Source organism: Aythya ferina (genome assembly GCF_964211825.1).
Source record: "Aythya ferina genome assembly, chromosome: 3".
Taxonomy (NCBI): Eukaryota; Metazoa; Chordata; class Aves; order Anseriformes; family Anatidae; genus Aythya; species Aythya ferina.
In genome coordinates this window covers 82,562,200-82,580,925 of record NC_140298.1, presented here as the reverse complement: position 1 = coordinate 82,580,925, position 18,726 = coordinate 82,562,200, and the positions used below count along the sequence as shown (strand labels likewise).

Here is an 18,726-nt window from a genome sequence, read left to right as displayed (position 1 = left end):
TCTTTTTAAACTATTATTAAAGAGCATAGCTCTAGAATAAACTATCTTGAGCTCTGTATTAATTTCAGAATAAAATTCAAGCTAGTGTAAGTCTGTATTCATCTTGCTTGCTTGAATTTATCATAACTGTCTAGTTGAATATTCTTCATGTCTGATAGTATTTACAAGCATTGAAAGATAATCTAATGTTCTTATCAGCACTAAGAATTTTCAATACCTGTACAATTGCAAAATGAGACATAAATAAGAAATAGAGTCAAATAGGAAATAAAGGGTATATTTTATGCAGTAGTATTTCAGTAAAAAATAAAATTTTGTAGATTCACCCATGAAGAAACTTCTCAAATGAAATTTCACTCTGCATCAATAGAAATTTCAAATTTGAGAAATCAAATGTTAAATCAAACGAGATTTAAACTACCTCATTTTAATACCATAAAAATGTAAAAACTATGTTAGAAGAGACTCCATGAAGTCATCAAATACATTAAGTGTAGATTTACATAACTGCACATGGGCCCAGCAGCCCGCTGATAAAGTCTCAACCCAGATGTCGGCTCATTTGAATTAGAGCTTAATATCTCCTAGAGCTGGCTACTGTAAGGTGGTAAAGACTAAAAAATGGTGACCACATTTTAGTCATACAGATTCATCTTTTAGGAGGGGCTACTTTGGAAAGTAAATGAATCCAGTGGGAAAGAGTATAGTTCATTGAGCTCTAAATACCTACACGCAATATTCTGGTATGCGCTTTTTTAATGACCTTCACATTTTTTCCCTCTAGAAAGACTGTCTGAGTTGACTAAAGGAGTTTAAAAAAAAAAAATCTATGATGGTGTAGGATTTCATGTTTGAATGCAAAGACCATTCATTACTCTCTCTGTCTCTCTCTATATATTTATTTCCTTCCCAGGTTAGAAAACAGTATAAGCTCATTCAAAGTTCATGTTCCAAGTTCTTGTTTTAAGAAGATGTCCTTTCTGTAATAGTAAGCAGTTGTATTTTTATTGTATCTTTTGTTGCTGCTATGTAGATATTTAAACATATTTTGATAGTTCTTAATATTATATGTGGCTACAAATGGAGTCTTACGATTCAGACTACTGCATGAGCCATTCAATTAGATAAATCATAGGTTAGCAAAACAGTGTTCCTCTAAAAATACAGTCATACCTCATGCCTTCTGTCCCTGAAAAACAACATTTTTAGTAGGGCCACTGCATTTCATTTACTGGCTAAGCCCTGACTCAAACGTTTGCAAGACCACACAGACGGCCACAGATTCATCAACAAGAAAGGTAGCATCAGGTTGTGTGAAAAATAAACACTTCAGGTTTATCCAGGTACCCTTTGTCATATCAAGTCACATGAAGAGGATGGCCATGATGCTCTTTGGGAGCATCAAGACCCCTTTATCAAGACCCCTTTAGTACAGGGTCTTATCTAGGCAGTATGCTCCTAATATGGCACAGACTCATTTTCTCACTGACCCTATTTTCCAAGCGCAAATGGGAAGTAATTCATACCACAAAGCCAGCCAGGAGCATCAGGAACATGGGCCTTTGAGCCAGAGGGGTTCTGCCATGCTACTCTATGACTACCCGATATGTCAGTGATTCAGAAAGTGTTTGCAAGTAGAATCTGTTATATGGACTAACATAAGCAATATGAGTATTGGCAGGAAACTGAAAGAGATGAAAGAAAAAGGATCAATTAAAAAAGCTAATTGAATAAACAGGTAAAATAACTTCTGAATTAGACTTTATATATCAGAAGTTGAGAGAAGTTTATGTACTCCATTATGCCAGGCTTGCTTAGCCACTTCCTTCACTGTTTGACACAGTGTAGTGGGTTTACGTGGCAAGGTTTTGGTAGCAGGGGGCCATAGGGGTGGTTTCTGTGAGAAAGATCTAGAAGCTGCCCCATGTTTGGGAAGGGCCCCATTGTTTTCCAGATCCGAGCCAATAAGCAATGTTGTTTTGCGCCTCTGTGAGAGCATATTTAAGACAGGGAAAAAACGCTGCGCCACACAGCAGCCGGGAGAGTCAAGGGAGTGAGAGAACAGCCTTGCACCAAGGTCAGTGTAGAGGGAGGGGGAGAGGTGCTCCAGGCGCCGGAGCAGAAGTCCCCTGCGGCCTGTGGTGAGGACCATGGTGAAGCAGGATGTCCCCCTGCAGCCCATGGAGTACCACGGTGGAGCAGGGTTCCACGCTGCAGCCCGTGGAGGAGACCACGGTGGAGCAGGTGGCCCTGCACCGACGGAGGCTGCCGCCTGTGGAAGACCCCTGCCGGAGCAGATTCCGGGCCGGACCTGTAGCCCGTGGAGAGGAGTCCACGCAGGAGCAGGTGATCTGGCAGGAGCTGCTGCCTGTAGGGGAGCCAGGTTGGAGCAGTTTTCTCCTGAGGGATGGACCCCGTGTTACGGACCCATATCTGGAGCAGTTCTGGAAGAGCTGCTGCCTGTGGGAAGCCCACGCCGGATCAGTTCATCAAGGACTGCATCCCGTGGGTGGGACCCCACAGCACAGGGGACGAGAGTGACCGAGAAGGAGCGGCAGAGAAGAAGTGCTGTAGACTGACCATAACCCCCATTCCCCGTTCCCCTGCGCCGCTCGGGGGGAGGAGGTGGAAGAGGGTGGATGGGGGGGGAAGGTGCTTTTGTTTTTTTTTCCCTTTGTTTTCTCACTTCTCTCGCTTGTTAGTTGTAGGCAATAAATCTTACTATCTCCTTATGCCGAGTCTGTTTTGCCCGTTACAATAATTATTGCGTGATTTTCTCGTCCTTATCTCAATCCTTGAGCCCTTTTCACATATTTTCTCCCCATTCCTCTTTGAGGAGGGGGAGTGAGAGAGCGGCTGTGGTGGAGCTCGGCTGCCCACTCGAGCGGAACCACGACACACAGCCATGTAGGAGGAGTTGTAGTCGTAGTCTCAGCCTGAAAGCATATCTAAAACACGCTCTATGCATGATCATTGTGCAATACTCCAATATCAAACATTGGGAGCCCAAGCGAGTCATAAGCCCACATTTTCTAATCCCAGTTCACAAGCTATAAATAAACATGTAATTTATCCCTCTTCACAGAACAAACTGGATGCCTTCTGGTGCCAGCTTTTTTTTAGGAATAAGCTTTTTGTTTTCTTCCCAAATATCCAAAGGTAGTTGACCTATTTTAATTATTTGGGGCAATATCATGCAATCTTTAGGAATAAGTGGAGAATTGATTTCATTACTGATTTCACAAGTGCTTCTGTAATGATTTTCTACTCCTTTTTTCTTGTTCATATAATTCAAGATTTTTTTTTATTTTATTTTTTTTTTAATGGAATAGCTATTTACTTTTTAGTCCTGCTGATTGCTTGCTTTTCAAATCTTAGAACTGCCCTTGACTTCAGACAAGGCATTTTCTGCAAGAGCCTTGGATGTCGGTACTCAACTTCTTAACAGTCTGAAATAGTTGGAAACATCTTCTTCCAGGTACACAGATGAAAACTCAACTGTTTTTTAGCATTTGTGGAGACCACTAATTTCACACAGGCAATGTTCAGTGCCTGGCATTTTCACAGGGAGAAATATGAAGTACTAGAGAGCTCCTGTACCTAGTAGGGAAAAAAAAAGTGTGGAATAATTAAAAAATATTTTAAATTAAAAACAAATCAGGTTAAAACAAGCAAACAAACAAAAACAAAACACAAATATTTATTTTTATGTGTAAATATTTATTTTTAAATGTTCATTACTGGAAAAAAAAAATCCTACAGTCCCTCAACACTACAGGAAATAATGCATATACTATAATCTTACGTCTTTCTAAGCAAGTCTGAATGCTATAGACAAAGACAAATTATTTTGATTATGAATGGCAACATTTCCATAATTTATGTCCATTTGGGGTCATTATTACTCATTGTCCTGTACAGATTTAAATATCTATGAATCTTCTTGTATAATTATGATAATGTGGATAACAACAATTTGATGGTTACTCACTAGTTAAGCTTCTGTGAGAACGGTCATTTTAATACATCTGAGGATTTTTTTTTGTTTGTTTGTTTTTGATTGGGTCACTAGTTGGTTGTTGTTTTTATTTTTATTATTATTATTATTTATTGGAGACTACTTATTTGTATTAACTTATTTAAATAAAATACATAAGTCTTGATTTTGTGTTTAAGGTATTTACTCAGCTACATACCTCTGAAACTTTGCAAATACCCCAAACATACGTTAGACAGGAATTATGAGCAATTACCAGGTGTTGGATGCAGAACCTTTCTAAAAGGAGTGAGGACTTTATGACTAGGTCTGTATCACCTGGTTTTTGGAAATGTGGTCACAGCCAGAGTATTGGTGGGGTTTTCAAGGTAAAAGAAAGCTTCGAGCCTGAAGATACCTATCAATTAATGTTTTAAGGTGGTCAGATTCATGGCAGGTCAGATTAACCCCTTACACAGTACATCTTAAAAGATAAGACCTACACAGGCTAGGTAGACAATGAAGCATTTTTCTCCCTTTATTAAAGGGGAATGGTAGAACTGGGAGCCTTGCCCCAGGACAAACAGGAATTCAGTAGCGAGCTATGGGCAGAATCCACAACATGCCTTACCAATAACCCTATTAATTAACATTATTTATACTCTTTCTGTTATTACAAACAATTATAGCAGGTTTGGAAAGAAAACTAAAGGAGAATAAACAGTTTATCAGTCTGTTTTATTTTATCTATTTCAGTATAATTGCTAATACAATGTACAAACTCTGAACAGTACATAAAATGTTTTAATGATCAGGACAGAGGGTTACTAGCTAAGAACAATTAAGCTGTTACCTCCTAAGTTGCCTATTATAAATTCACATCTGGAGGGAAATTATACTCTAAAAGCTAAACTTGCAAAGGGGTCTTTGGAAACACTGGGCGGTGCTCTGCCTAATCTCAAGCATCCCAGGGCCAAAGCCAAAAAGAAACCTCGGCCTTGTAATTCTTTCCATGACCGTGCTCATCAGCCAGTCACCTCGCTCCAGCAGCACAACGCACCCGCCTGCCTCAGCACCCGCTGGAATTCACAGCAGCCAGCACACGGAGTAGGGGACGTTTGCCTGGCCAGAGGGAAGTCTTGAGGACGTGGTGGATCTTGGATGTCAGTACTTTCTAGGGCACAGATGCCTTACAAGAGCTGCCAGGCTCCTCTCCTGGACTGAGGTCCTCAAGTATCTTTTCTTCTTTTTTTTTTTTTTTTTTTTTCCTTTTTTTCTTTTTTCCTTTTTTTCTATTTTTTTTTCTTTTTTTCTTTTTTTTCTTTTTTGACATGGAATAGGTTGTTTCTTCCCTTCTGAAGACTTCATAGAAGAATCTGTTGGTAGTCTCTGTGTTTCAGGAATCCCAAAGCCTTGCAATATGCTGGGAGGAGAAAGGAGTCCTTGGAGTCAGGTTTTGTGCAGGAGCTTCTTACTTCTCTTGCTGCTACTGGTGAGATGTCCCCAAAGGCTTTGTACAGTTACTTTCAAAGGCTAAGTATGGCAGAATCTACAGACTTGACAAAACACATGAGCAATGTACGACATTTGGTGCATTAAGAACTTCTCAGTGTTTTAAGAAAGTGTATTAGGCTTACAGTGGTGTAGTTCAGGGTTGAAATCAAAATGCAATGTAGTGAAGTGAAAGTCACTGACACCACATTATAACTGAGTGGAAGGGAGCTGTGGGGAGGACAACAAGAAGTAGAGTACTCAGAACTTGATCCGGAAATACCTCTATGTATCTTCACTGTCTTGCTCCTTAACCAAGTGCACACTGAGAAAAATGGAATAACAGAAGAGGTGTTTCAATAAGTACAGGCTTGGAGCTGGTGGGTATCATGCATCTCATTCCTTCTTTGTCATTAATAATTCAATGGTTTGAGCACTTCCCGCATTGAGTTCAATATTGTCCTTGCATCCCAAGGAAAAAGTCACCACAGCAAGACCAGAGGCTATACTGAGAGAGAAGCAAATAGATAATTCAATTTACTAATCTAAAAAAAAGTGAAAGTGTGAGTACAATCAGAGGTGATGGCAAGTTACCTGAGATAAGGAAGGCCTGGATTCCTGTATAACAGACCAGAGCTGTTTCAGCAGGAAGAAGTTAGGTACTCCAGGACAGACAAAACCTTGACATCTGATATAAGCAGATAAAGGACAGAAATGAAACTGCAGAAATATTTTAACCAGTACTAGTGGTTAAAACTAGTGGACTACTAGTGGAGTACTAGTGGACTTTTTGGTGGCCGCAGTTGTATAGGGCTTAAATATTTAAGGATATTCAAAAATTGGCTACCAGATCAAAGTTCATTTGAAAGCTCAGTGAGGCAAAGACCATTGAGCTTTTGGAATGAGTGAATTACCAAATTGCTTGGTAAATAATATTTCTGGGCATATCTGGCAGCAGATTTTCAACTGTTTGCAAGTTTTAAAATAAAAAGTTTAAGTAGGATTAGACAAAATCTGAGAAGGGGGTTGATAGTCTCTGTGGCAGACTTTGGTCCTCGAGGTTGCAGGTTGCCATCTATTCCTTTACGGATGTGACTGTAGCTCTGAAGTGGCTCTGTGAAGATACATGTGGATTTCTCACATCCATGCTGAAGTCTGAATGCTGAACATGTTTAGCATGACTTTTCCACAGAATAAAGAGAATAAAGGAAAAAAAAAAAAAAAAAAAGCAGAAAAAAAAAAAAGCACGTGTTTAAATGTGCTGATTTTGATTTAGTAAATATTTAGGCAGGATTACCAGTCCTGGTCCCTGAAAAATCCAGATTCAAACAATCAAAATTACAATGTTCCTTTAGCGACTCTTAATTAAGAAAAATGATAACAAGTAATGGATTTTTTCTTCATTACCACTTTGGGTTTGAGTGTTTTTCTTGTTACTGTTTTGTTTTGTTTTCTCCCTGGCATTTAATACCTACTTAGTTTACACTATCAGATTATTCTTGGAGAAGAAAGAGGAGCTAGAAACTCATGTTATTGATGAAAAAAAAAAAAAAAAAAAGATAACACCTGAAGTTTGCATGATTTTAGTGCTTAGGGTTGCCGGTAAAACTCTGAATATGGTTCAAATAATGATGTAAACCTACTATCTGCTAAAGGTTATGTCTGACACTTCTTTGTCAAAGGAAAGCAAAAGGATGCTATGAATGCAGGTAAAATTGCCATTGCTGTGCTGGGGAAGCTTCCTCTTGTAATAGAAGAAATACCCCTGGAGCAGATGAGAAGACAGGCATCACTTTTCTTCCTTTCTCAGACAGCAGGCCAGCAGAGCTGTCTGTGTACAGACATTGTGATTTCTCAGGACAGAGGACGGCACAGAACTGTGTGTCTTCCCTCACTTATCTGGATTGCTCCTAGAGTTAGGAATACATGCCCTAGGAAAATCCTTGAGCTGCTTCCTCACAGAGGCCCTGCTGTATCCTAAATCAGCCAAAACCTGCAAGGTACAAGCTGGCCTTGAGTGTTATATTACAAATAATGCACAAAAATATTCTTTCATAAGGGACATCCTCCTTTCTGTAACCATGTAATTCCTTTTGCTATTAATGGCAGCTGCTAAAGAGAGAGGATAAATCTCAGAAAACTGACTGCAGCATGACATGTGTGCTTAGCTTGGGTTGTGAAAACACATGCAGTATGCTTTCCCTTTCTTCAAGGGCCATAGAAGGGTTGAGGGAGACATTATTATTTCCCAGGGTCATCAGAAGTGAACCCAAAGTCCTGGCAAACTTTTTTTTCCACTGTATACTTTTTATTTTGCTTCCTACTCTGGTGATTTTTTAGTTTAATATCTCCAAAAAAGTCAATAGGGAATACGCTCCTGTCATTGTTGCTATTATAAATTATGAATGATGAAGGTAAGCTATACTGAAGGTAAGCTCCACCGGAAGTTGTATGTGCTATGCTTTTTTACCTATATGTATATATATATAAGAAAAAAAAAAAAAAAAGGTTGAACAATTCTTAAGTTTCGGGGAACAAATGAGATATTTTTATTTTATTTTATTTTATTTTATTTTATTTTATTTTATTTTATTTTATTTTATTTTATTTTATTTTATTTTATTTTATTTTATTTTATTTTATTTTATTCCATGAGGAGTATTCAGTGAAATAGAAACTTTCTATAAGAACACACCAGACACACCAGTTCAGTGCAATATTTTGGGGATCTCTCTAGTCCAAAACTCAAATTTCTTCTAGAGAGAAACTAAAAGAAGTGATAGGAAGAGAAAGTGACAGAAAACACAGAAAAAAAATAATAAAAAAAAAGAAACACTTAAACATTGATTTGGATAGAGAAGAACATAGGCTAAAGGCTCTGCTCTGCTTCGTATTTAGATATTGCATAAACTTAGCTAGTTTCAGCAAGAAAGGCTTCTTAAGGAACATGTGGCAGTCTATTCTTTAGGGCTGTTCACTTTCATGTAAGCAGGATGGCAGAAAAAAAATGAAGTTATCTCTCTTAATGTATCTTGAACATCCAAAACAGAGTGCTACTTTCTTTTGACTGCCTTTTCCTTTATCTTTTATGAATAGAGCTTTGAAGAATCTTGATGTCATGGTGGGAACATTTATGAAAACATGACAAGTTTAATGGGACAAGAAACGTATTTCTGCCCACATTTACTGCAGGTGTTTATTCTTTAAATTGAGACTTTATTGCACTCTGATAGTCTGCAACATGATATTATTTTCCTAATACTGAAACCAAAAAAAAAAAAAAAAAAAGTGAGCTTTATCAGAAACCAGGACTGTCATAATTATGATTGTCAGGATCCTCAAAATTAATTACAACTTCAAGCTGTGACAGAGCCTAAAATAGCAAGACCTGCTGGTGATCCAAAAATCACTCACAGCATGTCCAAGCTAGTATTTGGCAGACAGCATATGCAACTTAAAAAAAGAACATAACCCTTTAGGCCCATGCAAGCAATTAAACTCTTTGTGGAAATGTCAGGCCATAAGTCTGAAAAGACCTTTCAATTGTTTACATACATTTTTCCTCTAATTAGTGAGAACTGATTTTAATTTTTCCCCCTTCGTTTTTCAAATAAGACCAGATGGGCTTAAGTTTGGAGGGCAGCTGTTTTGTTAAAAAAAAAAAAAAAAGAAAGAAAGAAAGAAAAAAAAGGTGCTTCTTGCCAAGTCAGACCCCATGATTCTTATAGTGAGGGGGGTACAAGTAAATGCCAATCAGCTTAACAGCATTAAAAGATACGTAAGGAACTTAGCCTGGGAGCTCTGCTGACGACGTAAAACAAGAAGACATTTCCAGAAGTGTCTGTCAAACAAAGTATAAAAATAATCAGAGACTGATGGCACAAGTTAGTGACACTTTAGCTGATGTACAAGTGGGTGAAATTTAACAGTGCTGTACTAACTTCAATTTCATTGTTTCAGTGCTTCTTTCTAATATTCTAAATACAGTGATCAGTGAGTTAAAAATATACAATATAGATGTTTTAATCAGAGCTACCCTAAAATGCTAATAGGGAGGATTTTTCTTTCATTGCACAACCTGTTAAATCACTGCCCTCGTAATTAGCTTGTGCTGTCTGTGCCTCTTCTCTGCTGTACTATCTTTATCTGAGTTACAATGGTTTATTCCTCTTACTCCATCCACATTTTCTGCTCCTCTGAGCCGACAGCAACTTTCAGTCCTGAGCATGATGACTCTAAACCTGTCTAACTGCAAAGTAGGTCAGCAGAATGTAAGGCAAATGTCTCCTGTCTAATAGTTAGGACTGCACATCTTTGATCCTGGAATCTTGCTTCTGCTTGGATTGGTCAGGAAATTTTATTTTATTTTATTTTATTTTATTTTATTTTATTTTATTTTATTTTATTTTATTTTATTTTATTTTATTTTATTTTATTTTATTTTATTTTATTTTATTTTATTTTATTTTTGTGTGCTTCATTCTGTATACAGAGAAAAATATTTATTGATATCACTGGAGAAAAGGGAAGATTCACTTAACAGTGGTTGTTTGAAGTCCTTGGATGAGAAGTTGCCTGTATAAATGCAAAGATTTAGATAGCTCTTTTATATGAGAGAATAAATAACATGAAACATAGTGACTGTATTTTTGTATTTTCTTCTCAGTGTCTTTCAAACCTCCCTGCACTCCTGCTAAAGAAGCCCAAATGTGAGATTTAAGCCAAAGTTATATTTTTGGTCATAAATACAAATCCTTAGAGGTTATCATGTTAGTCTGAGCTCTTATTAGAATTTAGATGAGTTATCTTTATTCTCTTTGCTTCACCTTTGCATCTGAGGTCTGACCATTTATATATTTGAACTGGAAGCTCTTTACAGCAAGGACTGTTGTAAAAGATCTCTGAGTCTATCATATTTTGGCCTTACTGACTCTGCCATAATACATAGTGCTAAAAATTAATCAATTTAGTGTTTAGATTTACAACTACAGTCCAATGGAAACTTACAGTCTGGGAGACAAATGATATCCTCTTACATTGGCACAGCCTGCAGAGAAGTGTTCCACTCAGTAGGTCAAAGCAAGAAAAAAATGTGAGTGATGTCAGTGCTGCTGCAATATAAAGCTGAGACAGAAGTAAGATCTCCAAGATCCAAGTAATAAATGAACACTAAGAACATCAATGTAGATGCTGTTGGAATCTTGTGTTGATTGTAGTTTTTGTGAGCCTAACTGCTTAAGTGCTACCTTTCTATTCAGTTCCCATTGAATTTTGTTACCTGTTTCTCTTTCTTCCTGTGTAACTTGCTGTATCTTTCTTGTGATATATAAGAGTAAGAAATGTTACTGAACGTTTACATCGATTCAAGACAGAAATATTTGGCTGATGACACAAAAGGAGATAAATAATGAGTTCTTGTTCATTTTAATACTAAAATTGCAAAAAGATAGGATCACTGGGATTCTCCATGTAACATGGAAGCTGGGGATGGGTTGTGTTTCAAAGCATCTTGTGGAGATTGGAGTCTGAGGGTGATGAGTAATTTTGGTCCTGTGGGGCACTAACCACAAGAATATTCAGCACTCACACAGGCATGGGTGATGACTGGGTTTCAAAGGTTATTCATTTGCCCTAAATATCAAAATAAATGCAAGTTGATAAAAGTGATGAGAAGCTGGCCAGATGAAGAAGCAATCTGGTGGTTGTCCTGAATGAAAGAATGAATAGTAGGGCTGTGTTTGAAATACAGAGACAGTACTACAGCATAGAGTAAGAACATCACTTGTTCAGATACTAGTCATCTTGGCAGATGGATACAGTTGTGAATTCAAATATCAGTCTGGAGAGTCTCTTCAGCCATGCTTACATTTACAATTTAGGAGGAGGAGAAGGCTGTAGCAAAAGCTGGGATTAATTCAACTGCAGCATAGTTTGGGGCTGCTCTGAAAAGCATGTCTCACCAGAGATGGTGAGATTTAGGAAGGTGTTCAAGCACTGGCTGTACCTCCACTCTGTCTGGTGAGGCTCAAAACTATATATAAGCAAGGGACTGCTCACTCTGCCTTCCTTCTCCTTCATTGGTCTGAAGAGCCTTCAAAGAAAGGTTGCCCAGGCACCAAACTAAGCCCATTTCACACAGATCACTCAGAAGCAATGAAATGGCAATATAGTCCACTCATTAACACCAACCTGGCCTGGGGCTGACCCAGCATGCCCAAAACAGAAAGCTCTGTATCCCATTACCAGAACCCTGAACCCTGTAACTCACTTGACATCTCATTGTTTAGACTATAAATAACTTCATTCCAGACATTGCCAGGTGGTACAATGGGGTGGAGGCCCCAGCAGAGGACAGTGTGCCCTCTTCAAAGCCTTCAACTGAAAGCTTTCTCTCATCTTGTATACCCAGTGGTTTACCTTGAGGGGAGCTTCCTGCCATGAGTGGTGTTTTGCTGACAAGCCAATAGACACTTGCTGTTTTTTGACTCCATTTCCCTCATGCTTCAGAGGGAAAGAAGGATGTACCTTCCCAAGGATTAGAGAAGCCAGGGGTCCAAGCAATAACACTCAAGGCCCAAGGAGCTGACTTTAATGTATTGGTTCAAACTCTGCAGGAACCCCTGAGCCAAGTCCCATGGATCCTGATGTTGGCATGTGGGGGAAGTTTCCCCCACCCTGAGTTCCTCCCTGCTACCACACCCTTTTTTCAGAGGTAAAGTGGGCAGTGAGACGGTTGGGCTGCCCTTGACTCCCAGCCAGCATCCACATGCCAAGCCCTGGGCCAAGGGCAATGGACTGCTGCAAAACCTGCAGTCTTCCTGGGACACACTTCTTTTCAATTTCCTTCATAGTGGGCTTACTTCAAATTTGCCACCATGAGATCTGATTCCTTGTGCTCTCAGAGTGCTGCAGGGAGGCTTAAGGCACTGCTTTCTTTGTTGAAAGTGAGAAGAGATGGAATTGTATTTGTATTTGATATTGTATTATTTTCATGTATATATGGAAATAGATGTTGTCATAGTGGCTTGGATCATTTACCTGAACACATCATTCTTATGGAAGCTACAAGGCTGCCCAGTAAAAAGACAGTGATTCAAGAGGCTGTATTTAAGTTTAGCAACGGCTAAATCACAAAAACGGTCTACAGTTGTGTCTGTTTTCTATTCCTGTAGTAAGGGACCTAGAAGACAAGTCTGTGATCAGAAGATGAGAAAAGAAAGGGAAAATTAACACAAACATGCATTTAAAAGTAAAGTATTGCAGTATTAGCAGACCAAGTCCTGCTTAGGAAGGCTTTTAACAGTTATCAACAATTCTTTAAAAAAACAGCTACAGTTTACATGTGCAGCCAGTTGCTTTCTAATTGCTACAGCAGGCTACCACTGGGAAGAACAAAGGAAATATTTAGCACATCGTAAATTCTTCTGTGGCCCTGCCGAGTGGCTGGAGTTCAGATTACACGTTTATAACCAACATTTGAGAACAATTTCTCCTTAGCTTTGAGAAAGTGGGTGGGGAAGCTGTTCGACACTTTCTTCAAATGCCTGAAGTAATGTGTGTCTGAAAGAAACTTGGGTTCAAAACTCTGTTCCACTTGTCTTTTGATTCAGGCTTATAATGTGCTGTAATATGTTGAAATGTTCAGAAAAAACTTTGTTAAAAACAGATGTATGTGCCATTGTTGGTGTTACAACTATCTGCTTCCAACTTTACCACAATTGAGTGTGATTTGCTGAAATCTTGCAAACTGATCAGTGTTTGCTTCCACAGATGCTAAGGATCTTGCAAATGTTCTAGTGGGCTGTGCTGGTACATGGACAGGAGGTACTCTGAGCTGGTATTTAATTATATCCCTGCCTGGTGAATGGGATGTTGAGGCTCAGACAATTGTAAAGATTTCATCATATAAAAGGAAATATGCTGGTGCTCTGAGCAACTCAAGGCCATGTTTAGTTTTAATTCTAAGTAAATTCAAATGTTGCTCAAGTCTGTTGTGGAGTTTCACATGGATAAAATATTCTACATTACTTGTTCTCAATGTGAAAGCAACCTAACTGTCTACTCAGCAGTTGCCAATATTGTAGAAGAGGTGGAAGCAAGGGAATATATTGTCTTCATTATTTTCAGGTTTTAAGCAGTTTTGATGTTAACACACAACTTTTATGAACTACTCTTTAAAGAAAAATACATGTCTTAGCCATTCAGCGATTATTACAGCTACAGGTGGGACAAAAATGCTTTTTTGTTGTTTTTTACTGAATGATTTAAAATACAGCACACACAGCTGAAAAATCAAAACTCATAAGTATCTGCAGCCATATTAGAATTTAAAAAAAAAAAAAAAAAGTGATTAAGTGTGTATATATATATATTAAAATTACTTATATATATTTTAAAATTACTTATATATATATATTTTAAAATTACTTATCAGTGTTCTTGATAGTACTGAATCTACATCCTTTGCTACATGTAATTAGATGGAATTAGATTATCTTTAAGGTCCCTTCCAACCCAAACAATTCTATGTAATATTGCTGGTCTAACAAAACATCAGCATAAATTTGTATGTTTTATTCAAACAGCTGAGTTCTGTAGCCTCAGAGATGTCCATGAAAAATCCTCCTCAACCTCCAAGTATATAGCTGTAAAATAATGATGTATTTACAAATCCTACTGTCAGTCATTTGTGTAAAAATTTGCTGGAGATGTGTTCCTGTGTGAATGAGAGCTGCTACAGTCTAATCATGCAGTTTACAGAAGATACAGAAATAGAAGGAAACCAGCATCATCTGTAACAAAGGGAATAAGGTCAAAGACAATAGTGCTTACGTTGCAAGAAAAACACAGGATGAAATCATAGTTCCTGGCAGATAGTTTTCTTAACTTCTGTGTTGTCTGGTCATGGTGGTTTTAGTTATAAAATGTTATGGTAGCACTGATACTTGAATTTAGATTCAACTACTTACCCAACTTGTTTCAAAACAAAAATCATTATTTAGATGTTTTTAAAAATCCTTAACTATCACAAAATTCTGAAGCCTGCTAATTGCATTAAGATAATGTTACATTCAAAGTGTTCACTGTCAGTCCTTTAAAACAAAAATGTGGATAGTTAATGGAAAACAGTCATAAGAATGAAGACAAAGTAATTGCTAGTATTCTACAATAATATTAACATATAAGAATTATTCTAAATCCTTAAAGAAACAAACAAACAAAAAATAGAAGTTACAAAAGTGGCACCAAGTTTGAGTCCTGCCTTTGACTTCAAGGAATCCCAGTGTCCCACTTATGGAAAACAACTGTTTCAGAGATAGACATCTATGATAACAGGAGCACAGCATACAAATACAGCAAAATGCTAGGTGACAGAGAGAATGATCCACACCAACGGGAATTTGGGTCTATGTAAAAGCAGCCACTTAGTATATTTAGTATGGTTTGGTACCATTACTGTTACTCCATAAAAATTAAGAAAGATTAGATAATTAAAAAAAAAAAAAAATAGTGGATCCAGCACCCAGCAATTACTGGGAGATTTAAACATACATGAAGCAGTAACACAATAGAATAGCTGAGGTGTTTGGTAGATGTCTGCTTCTATTTATGTCTTTCTATCTTCAACTTCACTCTCCACCCCCTCACGTATTACTCCTCTTCCAAGGAATAAATGGAATATTTCACCCATGTGAATAACAAAGTTCTTCACTAACCAAAAAGTGCCACACAATGTCTTCACACCTGCGGAATTTATAAATTGCAGGTCCCATGGTCATGAAAGGAACTTAATAAGCACTCTTTGCAGGTGAGATTACCATAGGTTAGAAGCAAAATATCCTGATAAAACCTATTGGATTTTTGTCATTACAAAGTGTGTAGTTTCCCCAGATTTATGCTTCTACAGCCCACAGTCACAGCAAAACTATTTCCATGGCAGTAAAGCTATCTAGAGGGCATATTGTAAATACATTTACTTTTTATAGTTTGTTGCCAGTTTGGTAATCCGTGTTTGTGAAAAATTGCGGAAGTGGTTTTAAGTGTTACAGAAATATCCAGACTAGAGACCTGGACATGGAGGGTCTGCCCCCACCTTCTGCCATTAAATGAAATGACAGATGGATGAGACCTTGTATCATGAATATAACTGGTACTTTCACAACTGATGTTATTGCCATTCTTTTTCCATTCATATTTCATCAGAATTCAGAACTTTTCCCTCCCTGTCTCTCCTCTCCATTTACTTGTTATGAAGCACTCGGGTCTCCATCAGGGGACACAATCTTGCAAAGACTTTGTACAGATGAAATGTGTATTTAATGTGTATTAACATCATGGTACTGTTATAAATGGCTCAGGATTCAAATTAGGATTAAATAAAAAAATAGGATTTATTGAAAGAATATAAAGGAATAGAGGTAAGCAAACAGCGCTGGGTGCACCGGGAGTCTCCGCTCCACCAGGACGCACACCAGTTACATCAAGCAGCTGATTTTTATGCTCCTAGACTAATACATATTCATTACTACTTCTAAAAAAAATAGATTATTAAAATTAGCTTCCGGGGTGCAGTCCCTCCTACTGGAGCATGCGCAGTCTCCTCTGGGGTCTCTTCTGGGGGTCTCTAGGGGTCTTTCATGCTGAAGGCTCATAGTCTTCCTCTCCACCTTTGTACTTACTGGGCACCATACCAAGTTTACGGAACATCTTCTTCAAGTCTTGTCTCCCAGCCGCCCTTCAGCTTCTTTCTCCTTCCTCTTTATCTCTTGGCCCCCCCTAACCAGATACCAAAGATCCACATAGTATCCCATAACAGTCACTAGTTGTTATCAGTTGTTCTGAAACTCCCAGACACACGAGTAATTAAAACATTCTTCCCCAGCCATTCACAGACACATCTATAGCAGTGTTAGAAATAGAAGTCCGGAATAACAAAAGCAAACAGGTTCATAAATTTAAGAAGTGATAAATTCACTAGAATGAGGGGGAGACTGGGACACACTGCATCTGTGGTTCAAGAATTAAATTGCCAGTGCAGGGCCCAGAGGCAGACAGGATTCAAACAGAATTGTTCTTTATGGACACGAATTGTTAAAACATTCCTCACAGTACCTACTTACCTGAGCAAGGCAAACAAGCTGAGACTTTGCTGATGACTTGTGTTTTGTACTCTTGTTGGTGTTACCATTTTCATCTGAAATTCATGTGAAGTATGAGCCTCATACAAAACAAGGTAACATTGGCTCCTTTCAAGTCGCTTACATTGAAGGGTCACACAGGATAAACGCAGTAAGGCACTCAAAGACTCTTGGATCTCAATTTCATTTTCTCAGACTACCCAGAATTTATTCTTCTTCATCCATTCTGGACTTTGTAGCTGTGAGTATTCCAGTTTTGTGAAGTGTAAGAGAGAGAGGCCATGAGTCTTAAAGTGGAAAAGAAAGGTGTGTGCTGGACTGGGAGAGGTCAAGATCTTCAGCCTAAAACAGCTCTTTGGAGTCCTTTGTCTGTGTTGAAGATCATCTCCCATGACAAATAGAACTTAGCTCTGATGAGTTAAAACTCAAAGGGGAGAATGGTAGCCCATATGCACATTATCTCTGTGCTGTGCCAAGGTGTGAATGGAAGCATATACACACGAAACAGAATATATATATATAATAATGGATAGAATATATAAAATATACATCCTAAAATGTTTGGATTTGCATCCATAAGCATGCAATATTTAAGTTTGCATAAAGCATACATTGGAAATTAATTGACTCTGTCCTTAGATTTTCAGTATTATGCTGCATCTTAATGCATTCACTATTCACATTCACATGCACATCTCATGGCTTCACTATTATGCTACATCTCATTCAAAGAGAATCTTGTCCTGGTGAGCTGAAAGGGACATACATAATGAATGCTTGAACCAACATAGCATTGTAATACATAAGGAATTTTGTGTCTAAATTGTCAATCATCTTAAATACCAAAATAGTAAGAAAAATGAGACCAGCTGATATGTTAATGGAAAAGCAATAAAAAACAATGCCTTTGCTTTAGATTATTGTTGTTTCACATTTTGGCACACTGCCCCTGAAGCCCATGAGTTGTTTCCTGCCTGGAGGCTCTGTACAAAGCAGTTAATGGATATAAACTAATCAGTCTGTATAAAAAGAGGTAAAGCACAACCCAGTGAGAGTTACAAAAGTCTTGTGCAGGAAGAGTTTACTATCCTCTGGGCTCTACCAGGGCTTGTGAAGGTACATCTGCTGAGGAGAATCTGGGAAAGTCTAGCAGATGGTTAGTGGGTCAGATGTTTTTGTGTCACGCGGGACTTTTGGAAGCATCAGATCCTAAGTGATCATATAACTTTCAGAAGCCTGAAGCCACCACTGTCTGCATATCAATTCCCTTTTGCTGTTGCCATTCCACCAGAGCAAAGTTACTACTCAATGTTTTGAGCCTTGGCATAACACAGAGAGCCAAACCACATAAATCCCATGACCAGTGATGAGTGTGCAGTTCTATTGTTAGAAGCAAACCACTTCAAAATACCAAAACACACACTTTACACATATTTTTAGCTGTCTTGTGTATGAACAGAAAAATCTCTCCCCCTTTCCCTGCCTTTCTTTTTGAAGTCTTTAAGATCTCCACAGCAAGACCTTGCATAGTTTTTATCTTAGTAATGAGTATGTTTTATACAAGGGTATTTTGACATCAGTTCTTTCTCTTGCCAGACCTAGAATTTCTGGGTGCAATCTGCACCCCAAATTAGTTACAAAAGGGCGTTCTTCTGTCCCGGTTTAGGTGCCAATGACATCATCATCTGTTGCAGTGGAAACAAAATCCTAACGTTCAAGCCTTGGTATATAAATTGAAGAGTAGTTGTTTTTAAAAACATTTTGCTTTAAAATAAAATACTTAATTTAGACACAGATTCTGTTAATGATTTGGGATCACGAGTGTTCTGTGTACATGAGAATTCCCGTTAACCTTTAAGAGAAAAGAAAAACATTTTATTCAAAGTTATAAAATTATTCCTAGAACTGCTCCTTGAGTAAACATGAATGTAATTAGTTGTAGGAAATGCTTTCTAACTACCTTGTAAGGCAGACCATTTGCTTTATTCAATTTTATCAAAGTTGCCTCTGAAATGACTGGAGCCTCAGGAGTACATGAAAAAGAAAAAATGTGTTCTATCTCATGAAAGAAGTGTTTCCAAAATGCACTATATTTAAACCTAGCCCAACATCCCACCTTGA

The 18,726-nt window shown here is 38.0% G+C and overlaps 1 long non-coding RNA gene across 1 annotated transcript in view; it reads left to right on the top strand.

Moving 5' to 3' along the window:
- The first annotated feature begins 1,897 nt into the window (after positions 1–1,897).
- LOC311433800 overlaps positions 1,898–18,726 on the top strand; it is a 371,170-nt gene continuing 354,341 nt past the window's right edge. The window contains exon 1 of the long non-coding RNA XR_014690964.1: positions 1,898–2,907. This is a non-coding gene — a long non-coding RNA (uncharacterized lncRNA). The remainder of the gene's footprint in view (positions 2,908–18,726) is intronic.